The 17,298-nt window shown below is 40.3% G+C and overlaps 1 long non-coding RNA gene across 1 annotated transcript in view; it reads left to right on the top strand.

Moving 5' to 3' along the window:
- The window catches only part of LOC116283508 (uncharacterized), a 276,884-nt gene that overhangs the window by 47,930 nt on the left and 211,656 nt on the right, over positions 1-17,298 (top strand). Inside the window, exons 2-3 of the long non-coding RNA XR_012059117.1 lie at positions 14,689-14,793; positions 16,264-16,384. This is a non-coding gene — a long non-coding RNA (uncharacterized lncRNA). The remainder of the gene's footprint in view (positions 1-14,688; positions 14,794-16,263; positions 16,385-17,298) is intronic.

Genomic DNA, 17,298 nt, shown 5'->3' with positions numbered 1-17,298 from the left:
GGATATTTTCAGCCTTTGTTAGGTAATCTAGGCCTTGCTTGTTATTTGGAGATTTTGTTAATGGTTCTGAGTCAGTGTCTGCTTGATGGACATGCTTCTTTCCCATGGGAATAATATCCTTAGCCCCTGGGCTGGGTAGCTATGGAGATTTTCTTTTTGGTACAGACAGTCCCTGTGTTACTCCCTTTCCCCCCAGCAGCCTCCCATGCTCCCCCATTACTCAGTTGGAAAAGCGAAAAGATAATGACTGGGTTAGTGTCTTTCCAGCTTTGATTTAATCAAATCAGCAGTACAACTTCTGGGAGTCTGGTCAGGGGTGAAACAAAGCTGTATTACTTCTTGTTTCATCTCACAGTCAACTGTAGCTTTCCTTTTTTGCCAGTTTTTGAAGTTTATAACATTAACCTAACTCTTTTTCTTTGCTTTGTGGCTATTAAATAATTTTCCCTCTAGCTTTTAATTTTTCTTTTTTCTTTTCTCATTTTGTTAGATACTCAGAAGGGAAGTATTGTAACTCAATTGCATTCTCTAATCTTAAAGCTAAGGTACATTATTTAAAAAATTATATTCAAGATACAACAGATGATTTAGATGTAAGTTCATGTCATAAGCAGTTAAAATGGAGGAAGTTGGGAAAAGACATGATGAGAATTTGAAACTATAGCAGAGAAAACCCACGAGAATGAAAGAACATTAGAAAGGAACAGAGGAAATAAAAAAGAGAGAAATTTAGTTGTTTGTGATAACTGCAAAGTGGTGATAAACTGCTTTGTTGGGCAATCTTGTCTCTTTGGACTGAGGGCATTGGTGTTAGAAATGTATAATCACTGTCCTTTGAAATTTTGGTAGGCGTTTCAACTTTTGAAAAACAGTCCTTTCTGTTCTGGGAAATAACTTAGCTGTTTTTATTCTCAGACTGCAAAGTTTACATTTGAAATAAAGTTTTATTTACCTATGTAACCTTGAAATCTTAACAGAATCTTGAAGCAGTGACTCGGGTTTTAAAATTTTTTTGTAATCTGAGAATTGTTGATCCACGTGCTAATTATCCTGAAAGTTCCTGTCATCCTGCATCATAGACTACAGCATTGGAGGGCACTAAGAGAGCAGAGAACATGTGAACATTGGGATGGAGAAAATGGTTAGGGTAATAGTAGAATCAGGGAGAAGAGAAGTGGGCCCAGACACTGGGTGCAGGCAAGGGATCAGGGCAGGTACCAGGGCAGGGATGCAAAGTCCTTGTAAACATCTACTAAGGGATATTGCTGAAACAGTATAAAAGAGGAAGTTAAGTGTCCAAGTAAAATTCAGCAACCAGGAGAGCCATAGGGAACAGAGAGCAAATGGATGGGAAATCAGTGCCTACTGACAAGGAGAGGAAGCTGAGGTAAGGCAGTTTTCTGGCTCCTTTATCCTGTCTTGACTGTATGAAGAGGCAATTGTGAGAAGAGAAACTGAAATGATGAGAAATGATAATTCTGGTTGAGAGGAAAGAGGGAGGGAGGGAGGGAGGGAGAGAGAGAGGTGCACATCTTATCCCTTTGACAGCACCAAACTGTCTAGTTGACATATTTCTTTACTCTGATACTGTAGGTCTGCCTCAGGATGGCATTTGAATCAGCATTTGTGGCTCTTTGATTTTTTAATTTTTCTTTTTCAGATTCAATTTTTGAAATTGAATTAAAAACTTGATTGGGCTAAAACTTGCATACAGTAAACTGTTTTTATTTAAAATATGCAATTTGATGAGTCTTAACAGATGTATATACTCGTGAAACCACCAACACAAACAAGGTACCGTACGTTGCCATCAAAATATACAACATTCCACTCCCTTTGCAATCCCTCCCTCCCTCCCTCCACATCCTTCTTGTTTTCATTTTATTCAGCTTTACTGAAGTGTAATCAACAGATAAACTTTTTAAATATTTAAAGTGTATAATGCAGTGGTTTGACATACATATGCCTTGTGAAAGGATTCCCACCAATGAGTTAACACATCCATTACCTCATATTTTGTCTTAGCAAGTTTCAAGTATACAATATGGTATTACAACTATAGTCACCATGTTATTACATGTTAGATCCTCAGACCTCATCATATCGCTGAAAGTTTGTGTACCTTACCAACCTCTCTGTTTCCTCCCAGGGCCCCTGGCAACCAACCACTGCTCTCTGTTTTTGTAAGTTCAACTTTTATTTTAGATTCCACATGTAAGTCACACCACTCAGTATTTGTCTTTCTCTGTCTAGCTTATTTCACTTACCATAATGCCCTCTAGGTTCATCCATGTTGTCACAAATGGCAGGATTTCCTTCTCATTTAAGGCTGAATAATATTACATTGTGTATTTAGATGTGTGTGTGTGTGTGTATCTCATATTTCTTCGTTTATTTTTCTGTTAACAGACACTTTGTTTCCATACCTTAGCTATTGTGAATAATGCTGCAGAGAACATGAGAATACAGATATCTCTTTGAAGTACTGATTTTTTTCCCTTGGGATATAAATATCCAGAAATGGAATTGCTGGATAATGTGGATAATGTATAGTTGTAGTTTAAGTTTCTTGAGGAAATTCCATACTGTTTTCCATAGTAGCTGTTTAAGTTTACATTCCCACCAGCAGGGTACAAGAGTTCCCTTTTTGCCACTTTCTGGCCAGCATTTGTTATCTCTTGTCTTTTTAGTAATAGCCATCCTAACAGGTATGAGGTGATATGTCCTTGTGGTTTTGATTTGCATTTCCCTGTTGATGAGTGATGTTGAGCACCTTTTCATGTACTTGTTGGCCATTTGTATGTCTTCTTTGGAAGAATGTCCATTTAGATCCTTTGCTCATTTAAAAATTCAGGTTATTTATTGCTATTGAGTTGTATGAGTTCCTTCTATATTTTGGGTATTAGCCCCTACCATATATTGGATATATGGTTTGCAAATATTTTCTCTCATTTCTTAGGTTGCTTTTCATTTTGTTGATGGTTTCCTTTGCTGTGCAGAAGCTTTTTAGTTTGATGTGGTCTCAATTTTTTATTTTTGCTTTTGTTTCCTTTGCTTTTGGTTTCAAATCCAATGTCAAGGAGCTTACCTCCTATGTTTTCTACCCCCTGAGAATTTTAGGATTTCAGGTCTTCGTTCAAGTAGTGACAGATGGGACACTAGGCTTAGACAAGCTCCTTCCAGGAAGATATTGGTGACTTGGTTTAACTGTTAAAGTAAGCTGGGGGAGGGGAGAAGATGGGGGAAATGTTCAATGTGCAGTCAGACCCCTTCTGGGGAAGACTGAGAGATGGGTGTTTCTGCCTGCTCCCTCTGCACTGAGCCCTGGGGGGATAACCATGGCAAATACTCCCATGCCAGTTAAGAACTGCTTCTGTGTTTGCTATATTCCTGTGGGTCTCATGAACACAAACCTCACTGACTTTCAGAGATAGGTAATTTGGAGGCCCAGTCCTCAGGTGGCACCCTTAAAAGCTGAGGGGCTAGCTGTGTGGTTGAAACCCTTCCTTCTTCAGAGAGAAGCCAGGAGTTGCAAGTTCCTTCCTAGTTGTATGGTGCTTTTTCATACAAAGCTTTATGGCAAAGAGTGTGTCTCAGCATTTCCTACGCATTTCGAAGTGGGCATTTTCTCAGTTCCTAATGTGTAAGAGTCACTCAGTTTCTGGGTTTTTCTCAGAGGGACTTGCTCTGTGTGTAGCTGTATATTCAGTGCATTTGTGAGAGGAAGGAAATTCTGGAGCCTCCTATGTTGCGATTTAGCTCCAGAGTCTCAGTTAATTTTTTAAACTACTTCTATTCTTGTGGTGATAAGATATGGCATGGAATTTTTTTAAGTGGAAAAAAATGTTTGATAGTTTATACGTATTAATCACAGTTATTTTAAAGTGTGATAACTCTAATATCCAGATTACTTGTAGATCATTTCTATTGTGTTTTTTCCTCTGTTTTTTCAGTCATTTAGTCTGATCGTATGGTTTATCTTCTAAGTTTTATTGAATGCTAGATGTTATATATGAAAAATTGGAGTGACAATTTGAAGCTTTAGATAATGTTTTCTTCCATTAGAGAAGATTTAGAATAGAGGCATATCACCTTAATCTAGCCTAGGACTGTTATGATTTGGAAGTTTTGGTCTTAGTAAGGGCAAGTCTATTTCCAGTACACCTTCGCTCCTGTGGTACAACCTTTCAGAGATCTTATCTAAAAGCCTAGGTTTACTGGTTTATCGGTTTATCTGGAATCCTCTCTCTTGGTGAGCTCTGAGGTTCATTTTTGCCTCCTCTTCCCTTGAAATACTGAACGTTCTGCTTAACTTCTCAGCTTCCCTATGGATGCCTATAAATTAACAAATGTCTTGGGAAAAGAATCACTGATTGTCTGGCTTACCTCAGTGTCCCTCTCTTCTCTCTAGAATCTTGGCTTTTCAAGTCCTTCCTGCTTTGGGAGTAGCTCTCTTATCTTTTTTGAACTGTTGCTTTCTTGAATTCTCTTAGCTTGCTTCATTATGTCATTATCAACCCAGTTATCTAAACTAAGATGTCCAAACTGGGTGTCATCTTCAGTTTCTCCAGCATTGTCTGCATACCATAGCCACTAAATTCTATTTTACCTTCTAAATATTTCTCTAATCTCTGCACTCCCTTCTAGCTCTGCTACTAGGTTATTACTTCAATTTAGAGCTCAGAATTACTTTCTTTGAGAAACAATGTCCTAAACAATGGGTAAATTCTCAGGCAGGCCCATAAGAGTCATATTCTGTTCAAAATGCCATCAAGGCCTAAGATATGCACCCCCATTCCAGGTTATGGGGCCCTTGATCCCTGAGTTCAGTGTTCACTCTAAGTGTAGAAACCTGTGCTCCAGCCCAAACCTGAACACATAAGCCCAATTGGGCAGATAGAGAAGGAGAAAGAGAGGGATAGGAGCTAAATGTAGGCCCCAACAATAGGGGGGTGGTGGTGGGGAAGCTGGCTGAGGAAAGGCAGAAAAAGGATAAGCACTCCGGACTTAGTTCTTCAGAGAGGATGCTGGGCTAGGGTCTTGAGGTAAAATATATGCAATATTTGGGATATATTTATGCTAAAATTTTTTTCATTGCTTATCTGAAATTCAAATATAATTGGATATCCTGTAATTTGTTTGCTAAATCTGTCAACCCAATACTAGATCAAAAGGGTTAAGATACCAGAGTATGGGATATGTGGAGAGTATCTCTGTAGATAGACATAGAGATAGAGATAGCTGGTAAGAAAAGAATTTGTTATTTAGGGGCTGCATTTATCGACCAGTTTGGTGCATAGATATGACCCAAACTGGGTCCTCAGTTGCTATATTGTAATTTTGAATTTATGTGGGCATCTTGGCTATCCCTTCTTTATGAGGCAATTCTGTCATCTAATAAGTTTTCCCCCAAGTAATCTTTTTCAGATTTATGCTGAGCAAGAACATCAGTGTAAGTTCAAAAAGCATGCAAGTGGATTGATCTCTGCTATCATAATCTGATGAGCAGAATTCATTTAAATGGCTCAAGAACCTTTCATGACGACTAATGAATGAATAACTTGGGCTAGATTCTTCCCTAGCAAAATAAACTATCAGCTGAGTTGCTTTTTAATTATATCCATGTATGTTTAGGAAATAGAGGGCTGGGCAAACTATTCAGTGATTTCCGAAGGTCTTATCACTCACCACAGCTTTCTGAGCAGCAGAATTAACAAAGGAAGTGTTGATCAGACCTTAGAGTGAGAACAAACTAATGTCTTGAAAGCCACTTCTGCCAATGTCAGGGACTGTATAAACTATCACCATCACAAAGGGCCAGAGCTTAATTTACGAGTTAATGCAAATCAGATTTTATTTTTAAGTGTACTTTCAGGAAAACTTGCAGGAATTCCTTTGCGAAATAGAGAATCTTTTTGTAATGCAAACCACTCCAAATTTGAAGAATGCAATGAGAGAGAATTTCAATGGTCTGCCAAAATCAAGTTAGAATCTGAATCAGGAATTGTGTAGTTGGCCCTTTAGTGAAGGGACTGACTTATTAAAAAAAAAAAAATCAGTGTCATAAGTAGAAACATTTACTAGAAGGCAGCTTCTACTATCAGCAGCTAATGTCTGGCCTGGGCTAACTTTATCATTATGTTGGAGTGAGGACCCAGGCAATTAATAATTAGCAAATTAATGGCTTCTGTAAGTGACAAGAATTTAGAGTCATGATTTTCAAAATGTTATTGCATATTGGAATCATTTGTAGAATCTTTAAAAACCCAATGCCGAGGGACTTTTAAAAGTTACACCAATTAAATTGGAACATTGGAGACTGGCCCTCAAGTATCAGTAGTTTTAACTATTCCCCAGATGGTTCTAATGTGCAGCCAACCTTGAGAACCAGTGGTTTCAAGCAGAGCTGAATCCCTGCTCTTTCCTGTGATTTCCTTGCTGGTACCTTGAAATCCCCTTAAGCTATTGGATCGTGAGCTCACAGGCAGCAGTTTCTACCAGAAAGACCAGTATCCCTGCAGGCGTTTCTGGGAGAATGCCCTTTCATGGGAAAAAATATTAAATATTAATGGGTAATTTCACATTCAGTAGGGCTTGTTTCCTATTTGTAAGTGATTTTTTAAATGAGAAATCAGGGTGGAGATGGGGAGGTGCTAATTCAGGTCACAGGGAGAAGCAGGTTAGCTTTCCCTGGCTTTCAGAGAATATGTAGGGAACTGCTCTTCTCAGCAGCAGCCGAATCTCATGGAATGAGTAGATGGAGCCGCTTTTCATGAAAGTATATTCCCAAGGATTCCCTTGAAGAATGTAAGAGACCAGCTGGACTGAAACTGGATTTTTTAGGGTCCTGAGGGAAATGTAAAATCCAGCAGCTATTCTGAAATTAATGCTTCTGAGGAAAGATTGAATTTGGCTATGATGCTATCTTTGTACTCTTAAGAAGTACTTAAGAAGACAGAAATTGACTGTGAGTATTCAACTGTCTTCCAGAGGGCTTCTGAGAATGGAGACTCTCCCTGAAGGCACTCCATTAATCTGTTAAAAGAAGAACTCATTGTGACACCCCTCCCTTTTGCAAACTGGATTTTCCCCAAAGCCTATTTATAACATTTGTTATGTATTTTAGATGCATTTCCCTATAAGTAATGCTGTCTTTCCTCTATCACACAGTACTATCTCTTAGAGAACCTAACCTCCATTTATAGCAGGAATGTGGGGCCCATCACATATTCCTGCCCTTGCCTTCAGCCTCTGAATTTTTTTGATGAAAAATACTCTTTTCGCCTTAAGGGAAAAGACCATGTTTTATATATCTTCTGTATCCTTCATGGGTTTCAGAAAACAACACATAGTTCTCAATAATTCGTTGCTTTTCTTGATGTTTCTCAGTTTATATTGGCTGCCAGGATGCTTAAACTCTATGAGTTTAATACAGCTAATGAATGATCTTTTTCTGATACAGTTTGAATTTTGATTATCTTTTAATGGTTTCAGTTTTGTTTGTTTATTATCTGTATTTCAACTTTTAAAAGATCATAGCATATCAATTTATTAAAAGCAAAATTTTTTTTCAGTTCAGTTGAAACCCCTCTTTTGTATCAAACTATGTTTAATGTCCTATTTATTTCTAAACTCTATAATTTAAGGCAGAGGTTCTTATTCTGGAATACATATATAGACTTTAAGGAGTCTGAACTTCATACACATGTATATAATACTTTATATATATAACATAATATATAATACCTTTATAAAGTTATATATAAAATACTATATGTGTGTATATATATACTTTATAATGTATTTATATACATATATTTTGTGTGTGTGCATTTTTGGAGGGAAAATGCCTCTCTCTTTCATTATTCAAAGGGCTTATGACTCCTCTCTTGCCCACTCTCCTCCCCCAAAGTTAAAAATTACTGATTTTAGAGGCACCTAGAAATAAATATCCAATAATATGAATCCACACAGCTCTGCTCACAATTCTTCCTCCCTAGTTAGTAAACATTATCATTCCTCCCGGCCTCTCTCAGGAATTATTCTTCTGACCAAGTAAGTAGATGAACGATTATTGTGGATCCAGTTCAAAGAAAGGCATACGTGGCTGGTTTTAAATACTGAAGGAGGCCCAAGAGGGGAAGGGCCAGCAGGCAAACCCTGCTCTGAATGAGGCTGAAGCAGAGGGAAGGGGCTACCTCAGCCCTTCCCTTCCTGGTTTCCCCAGGCACAGAGATGCCTGCTGACTGTGCCAGGCTGTGTGTAGAAGTCGGTGGGCAGCAGGGATGCAGGGCCAGAGGTGGCAGAGGGCACCACAGACCTCAAGGAGCTGGATGTCGAGCCACAGAAATCAAATCTTCCAAGGAGGCACAGCAGCAGCCTGTTCTGTGTGAGAAAGCTGTTACCTGGAGGCCAGGTGGTGTTTTGCAAGGATGCTCAGTGGACTCTCCTGTGCTGGCTTAGGCTGCACCATCACTTCCTCTGCATCTTGCAGCAGAGAGGCCCAGCTCTGGTCTAAGGGTAAGACTTCTGTAAGGCAGCAGGTACACACTGACTTGCTGCTCCTTGTTTCCTTTGGGAGAAACCTGGCTCTTCTACCACCTCTGCCCCCTCACTCTCCTCCCCATAGGAGGAGGGGTGACTTATCTGATTGGAGAACTTGGGAGCAACCCCTGAGAATGAGGGGCTCAGCTCTCTCCAATCTCCTTTAGATTTTGGATCAGACTGCCTCAGACACCATGCTTCCCTGTCTCCTTGGCTCCTCTCTGCTGAGGTTTACCAGGGAAGATTCCCTTGTGGGACACTTGGGGGCTGTTCAGTGCTGCTGTGGATCAGCTTAATTTAGGGGTACAGTGCTGGCATGTTCATTTGGTCCTTACATCTAAGCTACCGTCTCCAACAGCATTATCAGTAATGAAAGTGAGGTCTCCATCTGCCTGATTCCTGAGTTTATCTCTTTCTATTGGTTCTGAATATGAGCAGGTAAGAAAGGGATCTTTGTATTAATTCTCTAAAATTCCAATAATTACTTTTGAGGGAAAGCTTTAAAAAAACTTGACACCTTCTGATTTCTAAAGGTGGTTAGCAAAGCTGGGTATCAGTTATGCTGGCAGATGATCAGTAAGCAGGAGTTCTTGGGGAAATAAGGGAATAGAGGTGAAGCAGGCAAAGAACTCGTCACACCATCTCAGCAAAGTCTTTCCATTCCTCTCTCCCCAGCCAGACTGATTCTGAGAGAAGCTAACCCTAAATTGCCTATACCAATGAACGTCTAACTAGTGTATCCAATTAAGTGGCATTTGATCTCGTGTGATTATGAATATTTTTTTCATGACTGCTTCAGCAAACCCTGTCTCGGTTCCTTCCTCCTGACTTTTCATCCCACCTTTGGATGAAATCTCATGTAAAAGTCATTATTTGGGGGGTATTCTTAGATAGTAATTGGAAAGCCCTCCAACTACACCTAGCCACAAAAATACATCTTATTTGTAATTAAAATATCCAGATTGTATAATCGCCACAACTAGAATGGGAGCTCTGCCATCCTCTGCACAGGTTGGCTTTAGTGTGTGTGAACTGGTCTTGAGATGAGTTAAGGCCATGGGACCCAAGGCCACGATCAGAGCATGTTTGTAGTATGCAGTAATTAATTGCTTCACACGTGTGCCAATTATACAAGATTTAGAACAAAGGAAATAGAAGTACGCATGTGCTTAGAGATATTCCGTAAGCCTAATGAACAAAGAAACTCAGACTGTGCATGTGCTGGCAGAAAAGCAGATAAAAGCGGGACAGATGCATCATAGGCACGCACCTCCCTGTGGCAATAAAGTGTTGTTAACCCCATGGTGTCTCTGGCTGAAGTCTGTCTGGCGGTATGGCAACTCCTCGTGCATTTTTTCGTTTGGGCTGCTCACCTCCTAGAACCCCACATCAGCCTCCCTTGGCTGACAGTGTGGGTACATGTATGAAGTGGGGAGGGGAGAGTCCCTGCCTTCTTCTGTGTTTACTGGGCTTTCTTTGATGGCCTCAGCTGAGGCAGAGGAAGCAGAAGTGAAGAGGATGGATTGGAAAAGTTCTTGCGTGGTGGCCCTTATGTGATCTGGTGTTGTCTCCTCTAGCACTGGCTTCTTGGGAGATTCTCCTGCGGCATCCCACTAACTGTAGTTTCTAGTAGCCTTTCCAGCTGCAGTCACCACGCCCCTTCCAGAAAGCACTCCTGGGGAGATCATTTTTAAAATGATGCAAGTCGACAGTTCTACCATAAGTTCCACATCTGGGAGTCATATACCTGCAGCCTGGCTTTTAATCCAAGGAGGCTTCAGCTGACATTCTCTTACAACTGGAAGCAGAGAGTTGGTGGCTAGTGTGTGAATGCTGGTAGTATAGCTAGCAGGAACTTGGTCCAGGGAGTTGTTGCCAGGGGCTTGGACAAGGAGGTGGGCAGAAAAAGGGGTGGCCTTGCTCTCTTTCAGCCTACAGTGACCTCTCTTTCCTGCTTCTGTTGCCTTGCCATTGGTTGCCAGTCTTTTCCTTTGCTTCTCTTAGGCTTTTGCCCTGTCCTTTGCATGGCCACATCATCTGCCCCTTTTCATAGAGTCTTGGCTTCTTCGTGGCACCAGCCTTTCTGTAATTTTTTTTTCTGGCCCTGTTACATCTCCCTGTTTCACTTGCTATATTGAGAGTGTTTTGGACAACTTTGGGAAATGAATTAAGCAAAAGTTCCCTGGGCAATCTCTGCATCTGAGGAAGTTGATTGGGATGTCAGGAAGTGTATCCGAGCTTATCTGCAGACATAAGAAGGGATCTTCTGGGCCAAATGAACAAGGGCAGGAGCACAGACACCACCAGGCAGATAGGAGAAGAGAGGAGCTGCTCCAGAGAAACAGCGTGGGCCAAGAGTCCTCAGGGTCCAGCAGCCTGCCCAACTGTCATAAGATTAGAAGAAATTACACAGAGGGAGGAGTTGGCCATCATTAAATTCTGAAGCATTTAAAGGATTCCAAACAAGATAAGTGCAGTGGATATCAACTCAATAATCCCTTCCAGTCTTAGGATTCTGAGAGAACCCATTTCACCAATCCCCTCTGAAAAGCTTCCAAATCACTTGGAAGATAGTGTGTTTTTTGCCTAAAAAACATTCAATCTTTCCTTATCAGCAAAGTTGTCCTGCCAGCAAAGGTGATACTATGTCTTCCTCTAAAGATGTGTGGGGTTATGGGCCTTGGAACAGATGTTTGAGGTTTATGACTACCCCTACTCAAGCCTGGTTTCTTTTAAAATAACATCTTTTAGGCGCCTTCTAACATTCACTGACTGCATTTGCTAATAACCTCTCTGCTTTAACACAGACACTCAACTCCCCTTCCTGTTGGCTAGGTGGTTCCAGGAATGCTTGGATTTTTGTAAAATCCTGGGCTGAATGCTCTAGTGGTGCCTGGAGAGTTAAGTCTTCCTGAACCTGGTCTTGGTGTGTTTGCCTTGATGAACTCTTCTCATTTCTGGTTAAAAGAGTGGTGCATGTTCTTTCTCTCCTGGGTTGGATTTCTGGAGCTAAATCAGGTTTGCTGAGGTTAGCATCGCCTCTTCTTCCCCGTGTAAAAGAAAAACGAGGACAGGTGGTTGCATAAAAGGGCCCAGTGAGTAAATTTAAAGCACCTGTGAAAACTCAAAGTCAATATTTAAAGTAAAGGAAAAGAGAGTGTACCCAATTGTAGGTCGTTTGACTCAGCTGCCTTCGCAGAAATGACCTTGACATCATCGACAGCTGGCTCCTCTAGCGGCTCAGGGTGGGTCACAAAGTTGGGCAGTGCTCTCTGCCAACTCATTATTAACAAGATATCCCAGTACTTCCAACAAAATTGCGCTCTTTCTGTTTCTACTTCAAGGAAAATAATGATAATACCGTTTTTACTTTTTAAAGTCTAGCTGTGAGCCTGGCACTGAACTAAATGTTTTATATGGATCATCTTTTTAATCCACGCAATAATCCTATGAGGTAACTACTATTACATTCATACCTAGATGATCAGACTGAGGCTTAGAGAGGACAATTCATTTGCCCACAGTCATATGATTAGTAATTGACTCAACGTATGGATTTTCTGACCTGCAGTCTTCATCAGTTGTGGAACGTCTAAATCTGTTTTCTTTTTCCTTCCCGGGTGTTTCAGTTATTTATCAACAATGATTTATTATTTCTCACACAGCTATGGGCAGTTCTTCTGCTCTCAGTGGTGTTGGTCCCATTCAGTGGGAATTCAGCTGGGGCAGCTCAGTTATCGTCCACACAACTTTTCTTTGTATGTGGTGTCTCATCCTCCAGGGCCTCTCCAGGTAGCCTCTTTCCAGCAGGATAGTCTAGACTTCCTCACAGCATGGCAGCTGGGATCCAAGAGGGAGTGTTTGGACAAAAACAGACCTTATTGTGTAAGTGCCTATGAAGCCTCTGCTTGTGTCTCACTTGCTAAAGCTTCATTGGCCAAGTCAAGTCACTTGATCAAAAGCAGCTTCGATGGGGGAGGGGTTTTTCAAGGGGGTGAATACCAGGAGGTGTCCTTCAGTGAAGAGACCACAATGGAACAGCCTACCACACCAGTAATAATAGTAATAGTAATGATAGCTCTCATTGAGCACTTACTGTGTCAATATGATTTCTCTTTTATCATCATGGTAATATTATCTGTGATCTTGGTATCTTTATCATTTTACAGGAGAGGAAACGGAGGCTTAGAGGCTCCAGGTAACCTGATAAGATGACAAGAGTGAATTCAAACACTGGTCATTCTATTTCCAAAGTCCTAGTATAATAGATAGAAGTGTAGTATGCATAAACATAATTTTTTTTTAAAAAAAGGAAAAGAATGTATTTTTAATGTAACAATGGATCTTGGAATTTGGAAGGGGAAAAGAAAGGTACTAGTCAGCGGCCTTCCATGCTGCGTGTTATAGTGTGTTTGGAGCCTTCCTGTCCCAAGACTGACTTTCTTACATTTGCAATCATTCTTTCTAATTCTGGCATTTTGAATGGAGAACATAGTAAACAAGATTGAGCATAATTAGGCTAATCAAAATGCAAAAAGAATATAAGGCAACTTTTCTTTTAATCAGCCTCTTGTTTTAATCCTTAGCAAAAAGAGCCAGTCTTTACCCTGGCTGTGTTTTCAGAAGTTCTCCTCTGAACCATTTGGGAAGCAGAGAGCTAGAGAAAGAAGAGGAGTGGATAAAGCTAGACCCTATAATAATGCAGATTTCAAAACATAGCTTAGATTTTTGGAAAATCCCTTCATGAGCATGAAAAGTGCAACAACTTATGTTCAGATGCTTTTGCCAGCTGAAAACCACCATGACACTTGAGCGTGGTTTGCAAATGTTCCCTCCTTCCCGACCAGCCTCCAGGGCCGTGTTCCAGGCGATGAACACAGTGTTTGGCCTGTCTCAGGGCTGAGTGTATGAAGCATGGGCATTGTTGGGTGAGCCTGGTTGGGAAGGCAGTTCTTAAAAGCAAGGGAATCATGTGGAAAGATTAATGGAAACTTATATTAAAATATGATACCTCCAAAAATAATTCCTTGCAAGCAGTAAGAATTAAAGCATTGTGAAACAAACAGAGCTTTCACTATTAACCTCAGGGAAGAAAAAAAAAAAGAGTGGCTGGCTCAGTGGAAAATATCGACTGTGATTTTTTTTTTTTTCTCTTTTCCATGCTAGATGGCACTAATTGATGGAAGGGCTTGCTTGGTTGTTTGAGGAGAGGGGAGCCCAGAGAGGAAGGGATAAAATCAGACCATGTGATTTTTGATATATCATGGGGGGATCCTTACTTTATTTTCACCCCTGCGTCTGTCTCATTACTTCACTTTTATTTGGGTCTCAGAGGTAATTTTAATTTTTAGTAGATTGCTTGGCTTTTCTGCATGTAGACACTTGAAGGAAAAGCTGAGTAACAGGTCTACAGAATCATTGGGGTGGGTGTTGACAGATCTGACTGACACTTGCATGGCATTTCCCAGTGTCCTTTTCCCACATCCTGCACTCTAGTGGCAGTAGTTTAATGCTACGAAGATCCTGGAAAATAAAAATAGCATTTCTTAACCGATTTCTTTCAAAGTGAAGTCCAAAGAGAAAGGAGTCATTTTATCTGAGCAAATAACAAATTCTTACAGAAGCTTGTAATCGCTGTCAACTCTCCCTCTCACCCCCCGCAAAAATAGACCTTGTGGTGTGAAATGAGGACAGCAGATGATTCATATGTAAGTGAGTTTATAATTCATTTTAGAAATAAAGCTGAGCCTGTAAAGTACAGTCCAGGAAAAATAAGGAAGAATGAATAGCTTTAAGGGCACATCAGACTGCTTGGGCCAAAATAAAAATATTTGGTATAACTTAAAATAAGTCTATATTTATTTTTGAAAGGTAATGTGCAATTAAAGTTCCCTCTGTCTTTGGAATGGTCACTTAAAAATAGTTTTGTAACATTCGTGAAGTGACTTCCAATTAATGGAGGGATTGTATACTTTGATCCCATCAACAATTCTATGAAGAAGGCTTCTCATGTAATATTGACAGATGACAAAGCAGAGGCTGAGAGATTTTTTTCCCTTTCCAAAGGTCACATGGGTCATACATGATAGAACCAGGACTTGAACTTGGATGTTACGGCTCTAAAGTTCATTCTCTTTCCATTAGATTGTACTACATATCCCTCTACAAGGCTTTGTGACAGTGGTGCCATGGGCCCGCTCACTTCTGATCTGGGTGGTGGAAAGAGTTTTGGATTTAGAATTAAGAGAGGTAAGTAGATTAGAGTCTCACCTGATATTACTTAGCTGAGTACTTGAAGCACATCACTAAAGCACTCCACGGCTCAATTTTATCATCTATAAGCTGAGGGGAGATGCTTATCTACAGTGTTGTGAGAACAAAGGTCATGAATGTAAAAATTCTTTGAAGATGGTCAAGTGTTCTACAGAAGTACACTACTACTATTTTTTAAGCACAGACTATATCCAGCAGTAGGCTAGGAGCTATGAGAAATTTAGAAGGCTTTTTTTGTAGTCTGTCCTGACACCCTCTCCTTACTTCTTTCACATCCATTCTAGGAGCTTCATGCCCTCATCACATTGAACTTTTTAGATTTTCAATACATAACTTGCCTTTTCCTATCTCTGTGCCTTTACATATTCTGGTCTTCTGTCTGGAATGCCCTTCCTCTAGGAACTCTGATGCATCCTGCAGAGGCCTATTCCAACTCTCCTGGGTAGAGTTAAATTTTCCTCTTCTGGGCTCCTATACAGTGTGTTCACATCTCTATTATAGCACTTCCCACAGCATATTGTAATTCATCTGTGTATATATATCTGCTTTTGCCCCTTCCTAAGCCATGAACTTCTCAAGGGCAAGTGTTGCCATTGTATTAAGTGTACCTGGCACATGAAGACACCCAAAGGCTTGCTTGCTGAGTGAACAGTTAGAGGTGTAAGAATTACTACCCTGACTCACAGAAACATTACAACCCAATAGAGGGGCAAGACAGATAGATGTGGAATGCTAGCAAAGTACACAGGGTAATAGATTATATTATATGGTACGTACAGGCCCTCGGATGAATTCATGCACTGCTAAATAACCAGGGCAGATCAGTAAGTTCTGTGGTATTAGTTAATGATAGGAAATGAGTGAGAATGGCAGTTGGGGGGACACACATTAAATCCACCAGAATTTCTTTAAGGAGGAAGTCCCATTGATTTGGAAGCCCCATTGTGTTAGACACAAAGTACTACTAAGTACTCAAGGGATTTGTTTCAGGGCAGAAGTGTTCTCCAGGAGGTAGGAGATCTATCTGAAGTCCCAGAGCAGTAAGGGAAGGGGAGAATGGAGGTGGACTGAGGAAGATGGCTGAAGACCACAAGCCCAAAAGCTCTCTGTGAAAGTTGTCTAAATCCTGAAGAGCTTGTACTGAATAGATTTTTTAAAATGGAACCAATGGATGGACTTGAACCAGAGTGATTCCACATGAATCCTGGGGCAGGGAGGCAAAGAAAAGCAAGGCACAGGTGCTCTGAGGGTCCAAAGACATTGATTTGGGGTTTGGGCTAGTTTTAACCAAATCTCTAAGAAATGGAGCTGGGGGCTGAGGGATGGGGACATTGACATCCGGATGACAAAATCAAAATGGATTGTTCTCCCAAAGCAAACTACTGGCTGTGATTCTTCAGGAATCGTTCACATTAAAGCAAAGTGATACTTCAATTCTCCTTATAGACATTCCTGTAGCCGCGGACCTTTTGACCCACGATCCATAAATGTCCATCTGTGGATCATGCTGAGGATAGAGGAAAAGTTTGCACCTGCTTGTGGCTAAGTGAGGAAGAACATCAATAATGTAAGTTGTTTATAACACTAAATTCATTTACCTTAAAGGATTGTCTTTATTTTAAAATCATATTCTTGTGAATCTTTTTGTTTAAAATGTCCTTTCTTTTTGAATTGATGCTTTCTTTTTGATGTCCTTATGTGGCAGAATTAAATTGTCCATCTCCTAAATTTCTTGGAAATTTCATTCATTTATAAAACCCAAAATTCTAGGAACCATCTTTCTTAATGTATAACTAAGTATAATTTCAATTAGCTCGTTTATCCTAAATGAAATGGAAGGAAGGAGACTTATTTTCAGCTCTGAAATCCACTATTTTATATCCAGCAGTAGGCTAGGAGCTATGAGAAATTTAGAAGGCTTTTTTTCACAACACCTTGGTTGGTGTTGTTTACGGCAATGCCTTTTGGGTCACATCATTCACAGCCTCTTCAAATTAAAATCTGTAAGTGGAGGAACTGCCACAGCCCCTCACCCCCACCCCAAGACTGCATATGAACAGGGTTTGGTTCTGTAATCAATATGCCATTTAACAAAGTAAATCTGGTGCCTAGTAAAAACAATGCCTTGCATTGTATGATTACAAAGCAGTGTTTATGTAATTATTACATATTTTAACTTACATAATTATGAAATGCACAATTATTATTACACTGCACAGTAATTGACCACAAATGGCACACATTTCACGTAAATGACTACAATTCCTGTAACTTCTCATATCAAGGACCAACTTCATGAGTGTGCAAGCTGTTTAGGCCCATAGGTCCCCTGCTCCAGAGAGCCTGTGTTTGGTTTAATGCTCTGATGTCACTGTCTTGAAATTGTTAACTTTTGAACAAGGGACCCCACATTTTCCCTTTACACTCAGCCTGCAAATTATATAGTGGATCCTTTTTCATACCGTCCACTCTTATAAGGAG

This window comes from Vicugna pacos, chromosome 15 (genome assembly GCF_048564905.1).
Source record: "Vicugna pacos chromosome 15, VicPac4, whole genome shotgun sequence".
In the NCBI taxonomy this organism is placed as follows: domain Eukaryota; kingdom Metazoa; phylum Chordata; class Mammalia; order Artiodactyla; family Camelidae; genus Vicugna; species Vicugna pacos.
The sequence above is the reverse complement of the archived record's forward strand: the minus strand, read 5'-3'. Positions and strand labels throughout refer to the sequence as shown.